Below are 11,202 nucleotides of genomic sequence, written 5' to 3' on the forward strand. Positions count from 1 at the left end.
CTTTTTGCCCTTCATTAAAAGACTCTGTAGTAGACAAAATTATCTTTTCACTTATTTTCTTTAGTTATTATTTATTTTTATAATATTTAAAATGAAGGAGTCCTAAAATATTTTGGTAAGAGAGTAATATATTTTAACAATTGAAGAGTTCTAAATTATTTGGTAAGAAAAAATACATGGTAATAAATATTAGGAGAATTAATATTTAAGGAGTTCTAAAATATATGGTAAAAAGAATTATTTTTTCAAATTAAAAATTCAAACCAAATAATATTCTTTTTACAAGAATTTTTTATTCAACGTTAAAAAATAGATTTACAATTGAATACTATTCAATACTCATCATATTATAACAAGAAAAATAATCATCTCATCGATTAATGAACACTTGTTATTGTAGTTTTTAAAAAATATGCCAAAAACATAATAATTTGTTCTTTTTATATTCAAAGATTATAGTTAACGTGATATACACGTGCAAAACACGTATAGTTAACTAGTATATATATATATACATACACACACACACACACACACACACACATATATATAGCCCAATATCCTGGTAGCTTTTGATAATATTTGTCCATGTAGGGAGTTAAGTTTTTATTACTATCAAATAATTGTAGTAGTATGTTTCAAACTCATAAGTATATTCTTGGATGTACTTTATTTTACAAATTTGTAGCTTTTCTAGCCATTCTGCCGCTTGTAGCCCTTGTTTTTCTTTTCCTTTAGAAATGTCTGCTTGGCTTTCTAAATATTCAGCTCCTAATAAAATGAAGTTGTTCGCAAACAGGGTATGCACGCGAAATTTTTATTCACTTAATCAATAAAATAATCATCATCATACCAATAGTATGGATCATCATCACTATCTACATACGAATAGTCATGTTTAGACCATTGTTCTTGAACAAGTTGATCTATAATTTTTTCAAGAATTTTTTTTTGTAAATATTTATTTAATTTTATCACTTTTAAAATATTAATTTTTATTTTTTCATTTAAGAAAATAGTATAATAACTCATTAGGCAGTATAAAGTATGTATTTCTTTAACTTAGCCTTAAATCTTTTTAACAGATAAACCTGTGTATTTTTTAAAGCTTGGCCTCTATCTTGTGCTCTAAGTAGTAGCTTCTCTACTTCGTTAATTCTAGATTTCACAAGATTATTCAAAGTATTCTTTCTTAAAAGATAGATTTCTCTACCATAGTTTCTCAAATTTATTAAAGCTTCATTAATCCTTCTTATAATTATTACGGTTTCCCAAATTTTTCTTCTAAGATTTTGTAATTGTGGTTATACCACTCTCATGATAATAAATATAAATAATTAATAATTTTATATTCCCTATAGGTACTTAGTAATATATAATATGTATGAAGGTATAGAGCATATATGAAAACAGACTTTTCCTATGCTAATATGTTCATGAAATGGTAGAGTTTATGCATATACCATTCGACTTCTCCTTTTGGATATGAAGAACTTTTTAGCCTATTGTGACTCACTGTCTCAAGCTACTGTTCCATCCTTCCTCAGTTAAGGCTGAAGATCACAACCTTTAATTTTTACTAGCACAAAAGAGTGGCAAAGGATATATGAAACAAACTTTTTATTTCTTGAACATAATAAAACATAGAAAAAATCTTTAATCAGATCTTCCTTATACTTACATATACACTATTTATTACCTTTCCCTGATGGAAGAGGTGTCTCTTACTCACGCATGTAGAAGATACCTAGTATTTTTCTAAGAAAGAGAATATTTAGAGAAAATATAGTCTGTCTTCTATGGGTTTCTATCTCTCCTTTTATATTTACAAGGAGGGGTAGATTTACAATATTTATTTTCTATAGGGTCATCCCTATAAATCTATTTATTTATCTTTTAGTCCCCTATCAAGATAAGATAAGAGATAAGATAAGATTCTTCTTTCTCCTGATTGGATTCTTTTTGGACCGTGGGGTCCAATTTCTTCTATCATTTTTGTCGTTTAGTGCCGACACTTATTTTGACGTAATTGCTTTTGCTTTACATCTTCTCTTCTATTATTGTCTTTGCTTTACAGTTGTAAGTTACATCTCGTCTGACATTGAAGTGCTACCTTCATCCTTTCTCTTGAGATGTTCATATTCCAAAAATTTGCATGCCATGGTCCATGTTTCTGGAGTGGCTGAAAATTGATGTGTTTTGGATTCAGTAATTTTGTCCTTTAAGACTACTAATTTTGATCTTCCTTTGGTCATAAGAATCTAATTTATATCCCTATTGGACTTTATAATTTTCTGCATATTTTTTTTAAGGATGTGATATTAGCTTTCATTCCTAAAGCTCGTCTGGTTTGAATCCATTTTTTTTACTAAAATAAGGAATCTTTTTATCAACTCCTGTGGTATTGATTTTAAAATTCCTTAACTTTTCCACCATTATGTAGTTAACTGTAGGAAAATATACTTGGTCATCTTAAGATTCCATAGCTATGCTAAAGAACCTACAATAAACTGCTTCATTTCTAGCAAAATTCTTGATTGCACTTGTCAGATGTATTGGCAATCCTTCTAGTTCAAATAAATCTGGTTTGGAATAAACTCAATCTAGGTAGCCGAATTCAAATAATTGGGATGTAAAGCCCGTTGATCCACCTAAAAATATGCTAATCCTTGGATATAGACTTTTTTTATTCTAAGACTCCATAAGTTTCTCCACATGTTTCTGGATGATTGTAAATTTGTTTTGTAAACTTCAGATATTCTTCCTCCTTTGGATGAATTTTTTCTACCTGAAAAGAAGAAACAAACTATTTTTCTGATGAAAAGTTGGTCCTTTTTCTGATATCTCAGAAGTTTTTTCTGTTTCTACTATTTAACTACTTTAGAGAATTTTCTCTGTGTTTGTGCTTGGCGTTTGGCTTCTTTTGAAGGTTCGTCCATCGATATATCCGAGCATACCGTCGAGATATTTTTGACACTAGGTGCGAGTGGGACATCTCCTGCCACTTTGTTAGGGAATTTTCCCTTTGCACGACGTTCAGCTTCATCTGAAGATTCTGCTATCGACATATCTGGCTTTATCGTCGAGATATTTTTGGCACTAAGTGCTAGTGGGACATCTCCTGCCTCTTTATTACCCTTGGGTCTGGTATCTAGATGTTCGCAGAGAAGTTGGAACTCCGTCATATTGCCAGCTTGTTCGGTGTTAAGCCGACTTATTTCAAATTCTAATTTTCTTATTTTTTCTATCAAGGATACAAGTTCGTCTCTTATGCCGTAAAACATGTTGCTTTTTTTATTTATGGCATCATCAATGTTATTCATCTTTTGCCATATTCTGTTGGTCAATGCTTTTGTTCTATCATCCATATTGAACGTTTCTTGTAAGAAAATCTGCAAAATCATCATCAGATCCTTTAATATTTTTAATTTTGAAAGTGTAAGATGACAATATTACCTGTCATTTGTGTAACCTTCTGTATTGTAGTTCTGAAGGTAATTTGTTGAATATTAATCCTGATATTTGAGTGTTATCTGTTCTAACAACAATGGTTTAGGTAATAAAAATGAAGAAAATTTTCGTATTTCTTTTACTATTGCTAGTAATTCTTTTTAGTTAGTTGAGTAGTTAGCTTCAGCTTCATTAAAAGTACCACTTGCATATCTATAGATTTCATTTAGATCTATGTGTAATAATGCTCCCCAAAGGCGTCAATTTGTAAAACCAAATTATCTTCTGGTTCTGGTAACCTAAGATTTGGTAACTTAGCACATTCTTCTTTTAATTTTTGAACACAAATAGTATGTTCGTTAGTCCATCAAAGTAGGTTTGACTTTCGAATGAGTTTTTGCAAAGGATTTCTCTTTTTTGCAAGATATGGGATAAATTCACCTGCGTAATTCAAACAACTAAGAAACCTTTGTATCTCTTGTTTTGTTGTTAATTTAGCAGGAAATTCTATTATTTTCTTTGAAATATGATCTTGTAGTTCGATCCCATTTTTTGAAATTATCATTCCTAAGAATTCTATTTCATTTTTGCTTATTTCAGCTTTCTTTTGGCTTCAAATGATTCTTTTTTTAACACAAAGATAAGAAAATTCTTTCAAATGTGTTAAATGTTCTTGATATGTTTATGAACATACTAAAATTTCATCAATATAGACGATTAAAAAAATTTTCTCGGAAAATATTTTATCCATTTTTCTTTGAAAAATTTGTGGTGCATTCTTCAATCCATATGACATGACTAACCATTCAAAATGTTCATTGGGAGTGCTAAATGTTGTTAGAGGCACTGATTCCTCTATAAGTTTAATTTGCCAAAAACCACTTTTGCAATCATATTTTGAAGAATAGGTTTTTCCCTTAACAAGGTTAGTTAGATTGTTTTTATTTGAAATAAAATATCCATAGAAAACATAGTTTTTATTTAGCTCTCTATAGTTAATAACCATTTGAGCTTTTCCACTTTTTTATTCTGCATGATTTCTTACCATAAATGTTGGACTACTATGACGGCTTTTACTTGCTCTTATTAATTTAAGATAAAGGAGTTCTTGTACCTGAATTTTAAATTTAGTTTTATCTTCTTCTTTATAAAGCATTGGTTTAACTCTTATTATGATACTAGGATCTTTAAGAATTAAAACTTCTTTTTCATGGTTGTTATTCTATTTTTCTAATGGATTTTCTCCATAAGAAGCTTGTAAGTCCTGTTTTATCTTCTCTAAATTGAGACATGTACAAGAGTAATTTTTTGGGGTATCTAAAAATTTCTTTTTAAAGATTTCATTTTCTTTTATCAAAATATAAGGATTATGTTTCCTTGAAATTTTTATGAATTGATTACATGGGATTTTAAAACTAACCATATATATGGTCTGATGATAATTTTGAAATTGTTGTATAAAATCATTTCCTAATAGTAAATCAGTGTCAAGATTGTCTTAAGCAAAAACATATTTTATAGAAATAATTTTAGATCCTAAAATTATTTCTATGTTTTCTTTTTCATCTAAAATTATTTCTATGTTTTCTTTTTCATGTGTTAATTTTTCTTTATTTCCTGTAATACCTATCAAGCTGATATTATTATTATTATTTGTATCCCAATTTTTTATTAAAAAGAATTTTGCCAAACTAGCTTCTGACCCGTTATCTATTTGACAACAAGAAGTTAGTTTTGTTTCGTGGGTTGTGCATTCTACGAATACTGATACTCTAAAAGAGATTTCCTTTGGCATTTAGATTTTTGGAATAAAACAAGTTTTATTGCCCAAAGTTATTTGGATTCCTTCCTTTTGGATATTATATTGATCCAAACTATTTAGGAATGTTCCTCCTAAGATTATATTATGATCATTTTCATGATTACTAATACAACAAGTAACTTCCGTTCTGATTGTTCCAAGTTGTATTGGTAACTTTATCATTTTTGAACATTCATAGCTATTTCCTTCAAATGTTTTGTAAATGTATGACTTACCTTCATAGCTAATTAACTCGTCTAAGATACTTTCTTTGACGTGATTTGCGGATGATCCTGATTGTATTAGGATTATTTATTTGTTCCAGTCGCTTTCGTCGAAGAATTTTTCTGAAACTTCTGTAACATTGTTAGAATCCTCAATATTAAATCTTCTAGAATTACCTTTCCTTATGGAGTTTCTCCCATATTCTATTGAGAGTCTTTGACTTGAGGTGGAAGAACTTCCTATTTCTATTGATTTTCCCACATGAATTTCATATTTAGTAGGAATATTTGGTTGTTGAGTTTCTGCTGCAACTATTCTGGCTATTCCTATGCATTCTTGGTCAGTTTCGATCAGTCTTTTATTTTTGTAGACATTTTCATAATTTGAATTGGTAACCGTATATAGAGCTTGATAATATATGTTCATGATATGATTACCTGATTTGAATAAATCTTTTCTTTTAACCTGAAAATGCAAACTTAAAGCTTCATTAGAATTTGCATCTTTTAGTGAAATACAATACCTAGGATAATAGGTGAATAATAATTTGGTATAAGCCAAATTTCCTTCAACAATTCCCAGGTTTCCTTATCTAGTATATAAATCTTTCATCTGAAAGGTTAATTACTATGGGACAGTCAATTCCCTCTTTAAAGGTAGATTTAACCATTATTTGAATTTCTCCCAGATGAACATAATTCATTTTTTTCCGATTTCTTTCTGGGATTTTTCTTAGAGTTTGGTCGATCATAGGCTTTGTTAATAAGTTGAGCTTATATCTTAGGTAGTTTGAGTGGCTTCAATTACTTTTTCAATCTCCTGATATTCATTATAAGAGATTTTATTTCTACAAAAGGTTCTTTGTAATCTATTAAATATACTATCTTCTTTTCGAAGATTGAATTTTAATCCTTGAATTTTTCTTAATAATTCTCCATCAAACGTTGCTTTTAATGCATATCCTCACTGATCTTCTTCAGCTTCTATAACCTGAGTGTTTTCTTCTATATTTTTAATTTCTTGATTCATTCTTCTGAATAAGTGCTAGATTCTGAAAATTCTTCATAGAGTTCTTCGTGAAAATCTTCACTTTTTATAGATGAGATTGACTCTAAGTCTGATTCTATTTCCTCTCTATCTATTTTAGATATTTTTACTCTTTTCTTGTTGCATTCGTAATTTTTGTGGCCTTCTTCTCCACAATTACAGCATTTACATTTATCTGTAGTAGGTTTTCTTCTAAAATTTCTTCATTTTTTGAAGTATTTTTTCCTTGGTATATAATTTTTCTTGGAAATATTTTTCCTTTTAATTTATCCTTTGGTTTTCCATTTTCTTTCTGAAGGATTTTCGTAACATCCCCATTGAGATGCTGCTTCTATGTCTTCACAGTAAATTTGTGTGCCTATTCTATTGGCTTTTCTTTGCATGTTATGTAACATACAAAGTTGATTAAGCCTTTGGTTAAGGAAGGTAATTCTTCTTCCCAGAGAATCCTGCGTTTGATCCTCCTTCGCATATTCATCTCTAAAATAGGTAGCCTAATATCCTGGTAACTTTTGATAATACTTGTCCATGTAGGGAGTTAAGTTTTTACTACTATCAAATAATTGATAGTAGTATGTTTCAAACTGACAAGTATATTTTGGATGTACTTCATTTTACAAATTTACAGCTTTTCTAGCCATTCTGCCGCTAGTAGCCCTTGTTTTTCTTTTCCTTTAGAAATGTCTGCTTGACTTCCTAAAAATTCAGCTCCTATATACCTCACTAGGTGATCTATTCTTGCTCGAGTTGATTTATCAAAATCTGCTATGATTTCTAGTCTAAATACCTTTTCAGCTTCTTCTGAAACTCTTCTGAACCAATTGTCTACCTTTCCAGTTAAGGTATTTGTAGCAATTAAATATTTTTCATTACTAGTATAATTATTTCCTTTCCCTAGTTTAAAAAATAGTTCTAAGTTTTTTGTTCATAAGTCTAGAAATTCTCCTGGTTCTCTTTTACAATCCAAGTCTAGAAACTGGGCAGATCCAGCGTCTCCTACTAGGAGTCTATTTGGCACGAATTTTTCCTTAGAATTTATATGATGTTGACTATTATAGTCTTTCCATTTCTTAGAATGCAGATTTGAAAAACAAACACCAAAATTTAAAGTCTCACTTATCTCAAACTCACAATCCAAACACTCCTTTTAATATATTAAAACGATGCTCCAACAAATCTAAATCACCTCAAACTACACCAAAACGAATTTAAAATAATGAAAACCCTTTATGAGGGTATATCTAATTTTGTTGCTTTTCTTTTTGAAAAAAATAACGCAACAGAAGAATAATTAGAGAAATAAATTTATTGAAACAGTGGCCTCCCAAGGCAACCTTTGGCAGCCTTACAGATTTGGTCAGTAAGCTTATTCCAATGTACAAATTGTAGGGTAAAAAATTGCATAGCATAGAATATTTAAAAGAAAAAACATGTTTCTTCCACCAACTTCAACCAATCATTAAACAGATTAGGGAGACATTTGTACTGCCCCCAAGAAAAGGAAAAACATTACTTCCCCCTTCAACTTCAATCATTACTTAATGAATACAACATCATAATAACAATTACCAGCTACTTCATGCTTTTCATTCTTAATTTAATATCATTACTACACTACTGCCGTATCACCGAATATATGTACAATTCTATATAAAAGAACTACGAATAAAATTCGTACCTTATCACTTCAGAGGATGCCCGCTATCGTTGTTTGGATACTCTGTTTTTTTTTTCTTTCTACACAGCTTGTTGTCTCCTCCAAAATAATGGGAGAAAAATGTATCCCTAGTATTTTATTTGTACTGTTTTTTTGTGGTGAAACTGGAAGGAAAAGATTCAACTTTTGGCTTGTTCACTTTAATTCTATTAATTAATTTAAATAATTGACTAAAATTATCAATTAACTCTTCATTAAAAATAAATAAGTTAGACTATTATATGTGTCCACCTTATATAAAAGTTTACAATGTTAAATTAGAGCAAAACACTAATTTGTGTACTTAATTTTATCTCTCCAACGTCAAAAGATATCATTCACAACAGGAGTGGAAAGCCGATGTATGAAGGACCAACAAGTATGAGAAGAAACTTTATATACATCACAGATGTTTTGAGCCATTGGCTAGAAAATCTGTTGCGTCATACATTTCAAAAAATTCACGCGGCGTCTTATTTTGCTCGCCTCATTTAAGTAATATTCATCTTGTATTTATTTTTGCATTAACACACAATATTAGACAACTTTCGGGGAAAAGAATGTTCTTTCTGCTTCCACATCTAACACATGATTGTTTTAACATGTGTTTTAGTCATATATCACTGAGCATATACATATGTGAAAAAAATTAAAATAATGTTAAATGAGTTTGTTAAATTTATTTTTATATCGATAAATTGATGATTGAAGTTTGTTTTTTAAGATACCTGAAACTTATGTTTTAAATTTGGGTTTATTTAGAGTAGATCTGGGTGTTTTAAATTTGAAAACCAAAATTTTTTTTTTCCGGAAAATGCTTTCCATATCTGAGCCGGGCTATTTCTACACATGATTCAATCATTTATGCATGAATGAAGTGCAGATTTAAAAAGAAAAAAATAATAAAAAGGTGTTAGATGAGTATGTTAGATATGTGTATTATTGATAAATTGATGATTGTATTTTATTATTTATGGTACATGAGTCTCAAATTTGAACTTATTTAGAGTAGATTGAAGTGTTTAAATTTGAAAAATAACTATTTTTTTTTTGAAAAAAAAAAAATTCAAACTTCATGTCTGAAAGTTTAGCCTATTTTTACACATGGTTCAGAGTTAAGTCAGGTATTCAGGAATGAAGTGCAGATTCAAAAAAAAAAAATATTAATGGGTTTGTTAGATTTGTATGTTTTTGATAAATTGATGATTTAATTTTGTTCTTTGTGATATATTGAACTTATATTTTAAATTTTAATTTATTTAGAGTAGATTTGAAAGTTAAATTTGAATATACTTTTAAAAATAATTTCAAATTTACATGCTTGAAAGTTCAACCTATTTTTACATAGTTCGGTCATCTATACAGGAACGTTCGAACACTTACCTTTACAAGCAATAATAAAGTATATTAGGTGAAAATATTCAATATTGTTTAGCCTTCACAAGGCCAATATCCGATATTGTTTAGCTTTCACGAGGCCAAACTTTCAGACGCTAATGTCTAAAGTTATATAGCCTCAAACGTGAGTATTTGACTTATTATCGAAAGTGGATAAACTTACCAAAAAAAAAAAAGTTATGAAACAACTATTAGTTAAATGACGAAATAAAAAGTCGCCATTCGTGCGCTTCCCCCTAAAGAAAAATATAAATAACATAAATACCAATCCTTTTAAAAGTAATTACACTCTCTCCCACTTTTTTAATTACTTAATCTCTCTCCCTATTAATATACATAACATAGCCGACATATACATAACATTCTGTGTATATGTTGGGATTTTTGTAATATGTTTAGGTAGTTGAGTTTTTTTGTAATATTGAAAACATAAGTTGTGTATTTGTGTAATTTTTAGAAAAAAATTTGTTGCCTCCTTTATTTCTCTTTTGGGCTTGGCCCACTTAATTTTCTCTAATTTTTTTAATCAAAATCTATATATATATATATATATATATATATATAAAACTAAAAATTATATATATACACAAATTTAAGTTACATAATTATATAAAATCCTCAATTGATAAAGTAATTACACAAATCTCATAATAATTACAAAAATTCCTTTATTTAGTAATTTCTCTCTCCTCAATATTATACATGTTACAATCAGTTTTTGGCTTCCGTCTTTTACTCCCTAATGCTTCCATTATCAAGCCGATTTTTACTCTATTTTTGAAACCCCTCTTTTACGGCATAGTTGAAGTAACCTCTACTTGTGGTTATCAAATTGTAATTTATTCAACATTTAATTATTTTTAATATTGCACTTCATTAATTTTTTTAATTTTTTTTGTTCAACTTTACCAATTCATGGGTTTTTCGTTTTTGGTTTTTTTGCATGTTCAAATTATGGTATTGTTCAATCATATTCATGTTAAATAGTTCGTTTTTTTCGTTATTTTTCATATGGTACAAGTTAGATCTTTGATTTTCTTGTTTTGTAGTTTGATTTATCAATACTCTTAAGTTAAAATAGTGTTAATTGGTAATGGATAATCCTCCAAGATTTAGTTTAGGAATTACTCAGTTAGATGCAACTGTAGAAGATATTCCACTTGGATTTGTTGTGCTACATTTGATGAACAGGATCTTGATTGAGCAGAGAATCCCTCAAAGCACAGAAACGACCCCATTACGATGAAGAAATTGAGGGATAAGGCTGCCTCTAAATCAAAGAAGTCTACTTCAAACGCAAGTAAAAAGAAATTTGATGATTTCGAAAGACCACGTCTGCCGAAGGTATTTATTATGAGTGTATGTATAATTTGACACATGTATAATAAGACACGATACATTAGTGTTTCATCACAGGAATGTATAATATAGTTGTTCTGAAATATTATTCTAAAGGTTATACATTCTAATAAAGTTGACATTAATTTTTGAAATGTATAAGTTACCTTCATACATGTGTAGTTTTTGTTTATGTTTTATTCTGATATAAATTGTTAGATGTATACATAACCATCATACATTTGTA

General features: G+C 29.0%; 1 long non-coding RNA gene across 1 annotated transcript in view; it reads right to left on the reverse strand.

The window, feature by feature from the left end:
* Positions 1-1,794, reverse strand: part of LOC124898990 — a 10,359-nt gene extending 8,565 nt beyond the window's left edge. The window contains exon 1 of the long non-coding RNA XR_007056130.1: positions 1,464-1,794. This is a non-coding gene — a long non-coding RNA (uncharacterized LOC124898990). The remainder of the gene's footprint in view (positions 1-1,463) is intronic.
* Positions 1,795-11,202: the final 9,408 nt, after the last annotated feature.

Source organism: Capsicum annuum, chromosome 5, assembly GCF_002878395.1.
Source record: "Capsicum annuum cultivar UCD-10X-F1 chromosome 5, UCD10Xv1.1, whole genome shotgun sequence".
NCBI classification, from domain to species: domain Eukaryota; kingdom Viridiplantae; phylum Streptophyta; class Magnoliopsida; order Solanales; family Solanaceae; genus Capsicum; species Capsicum annuum.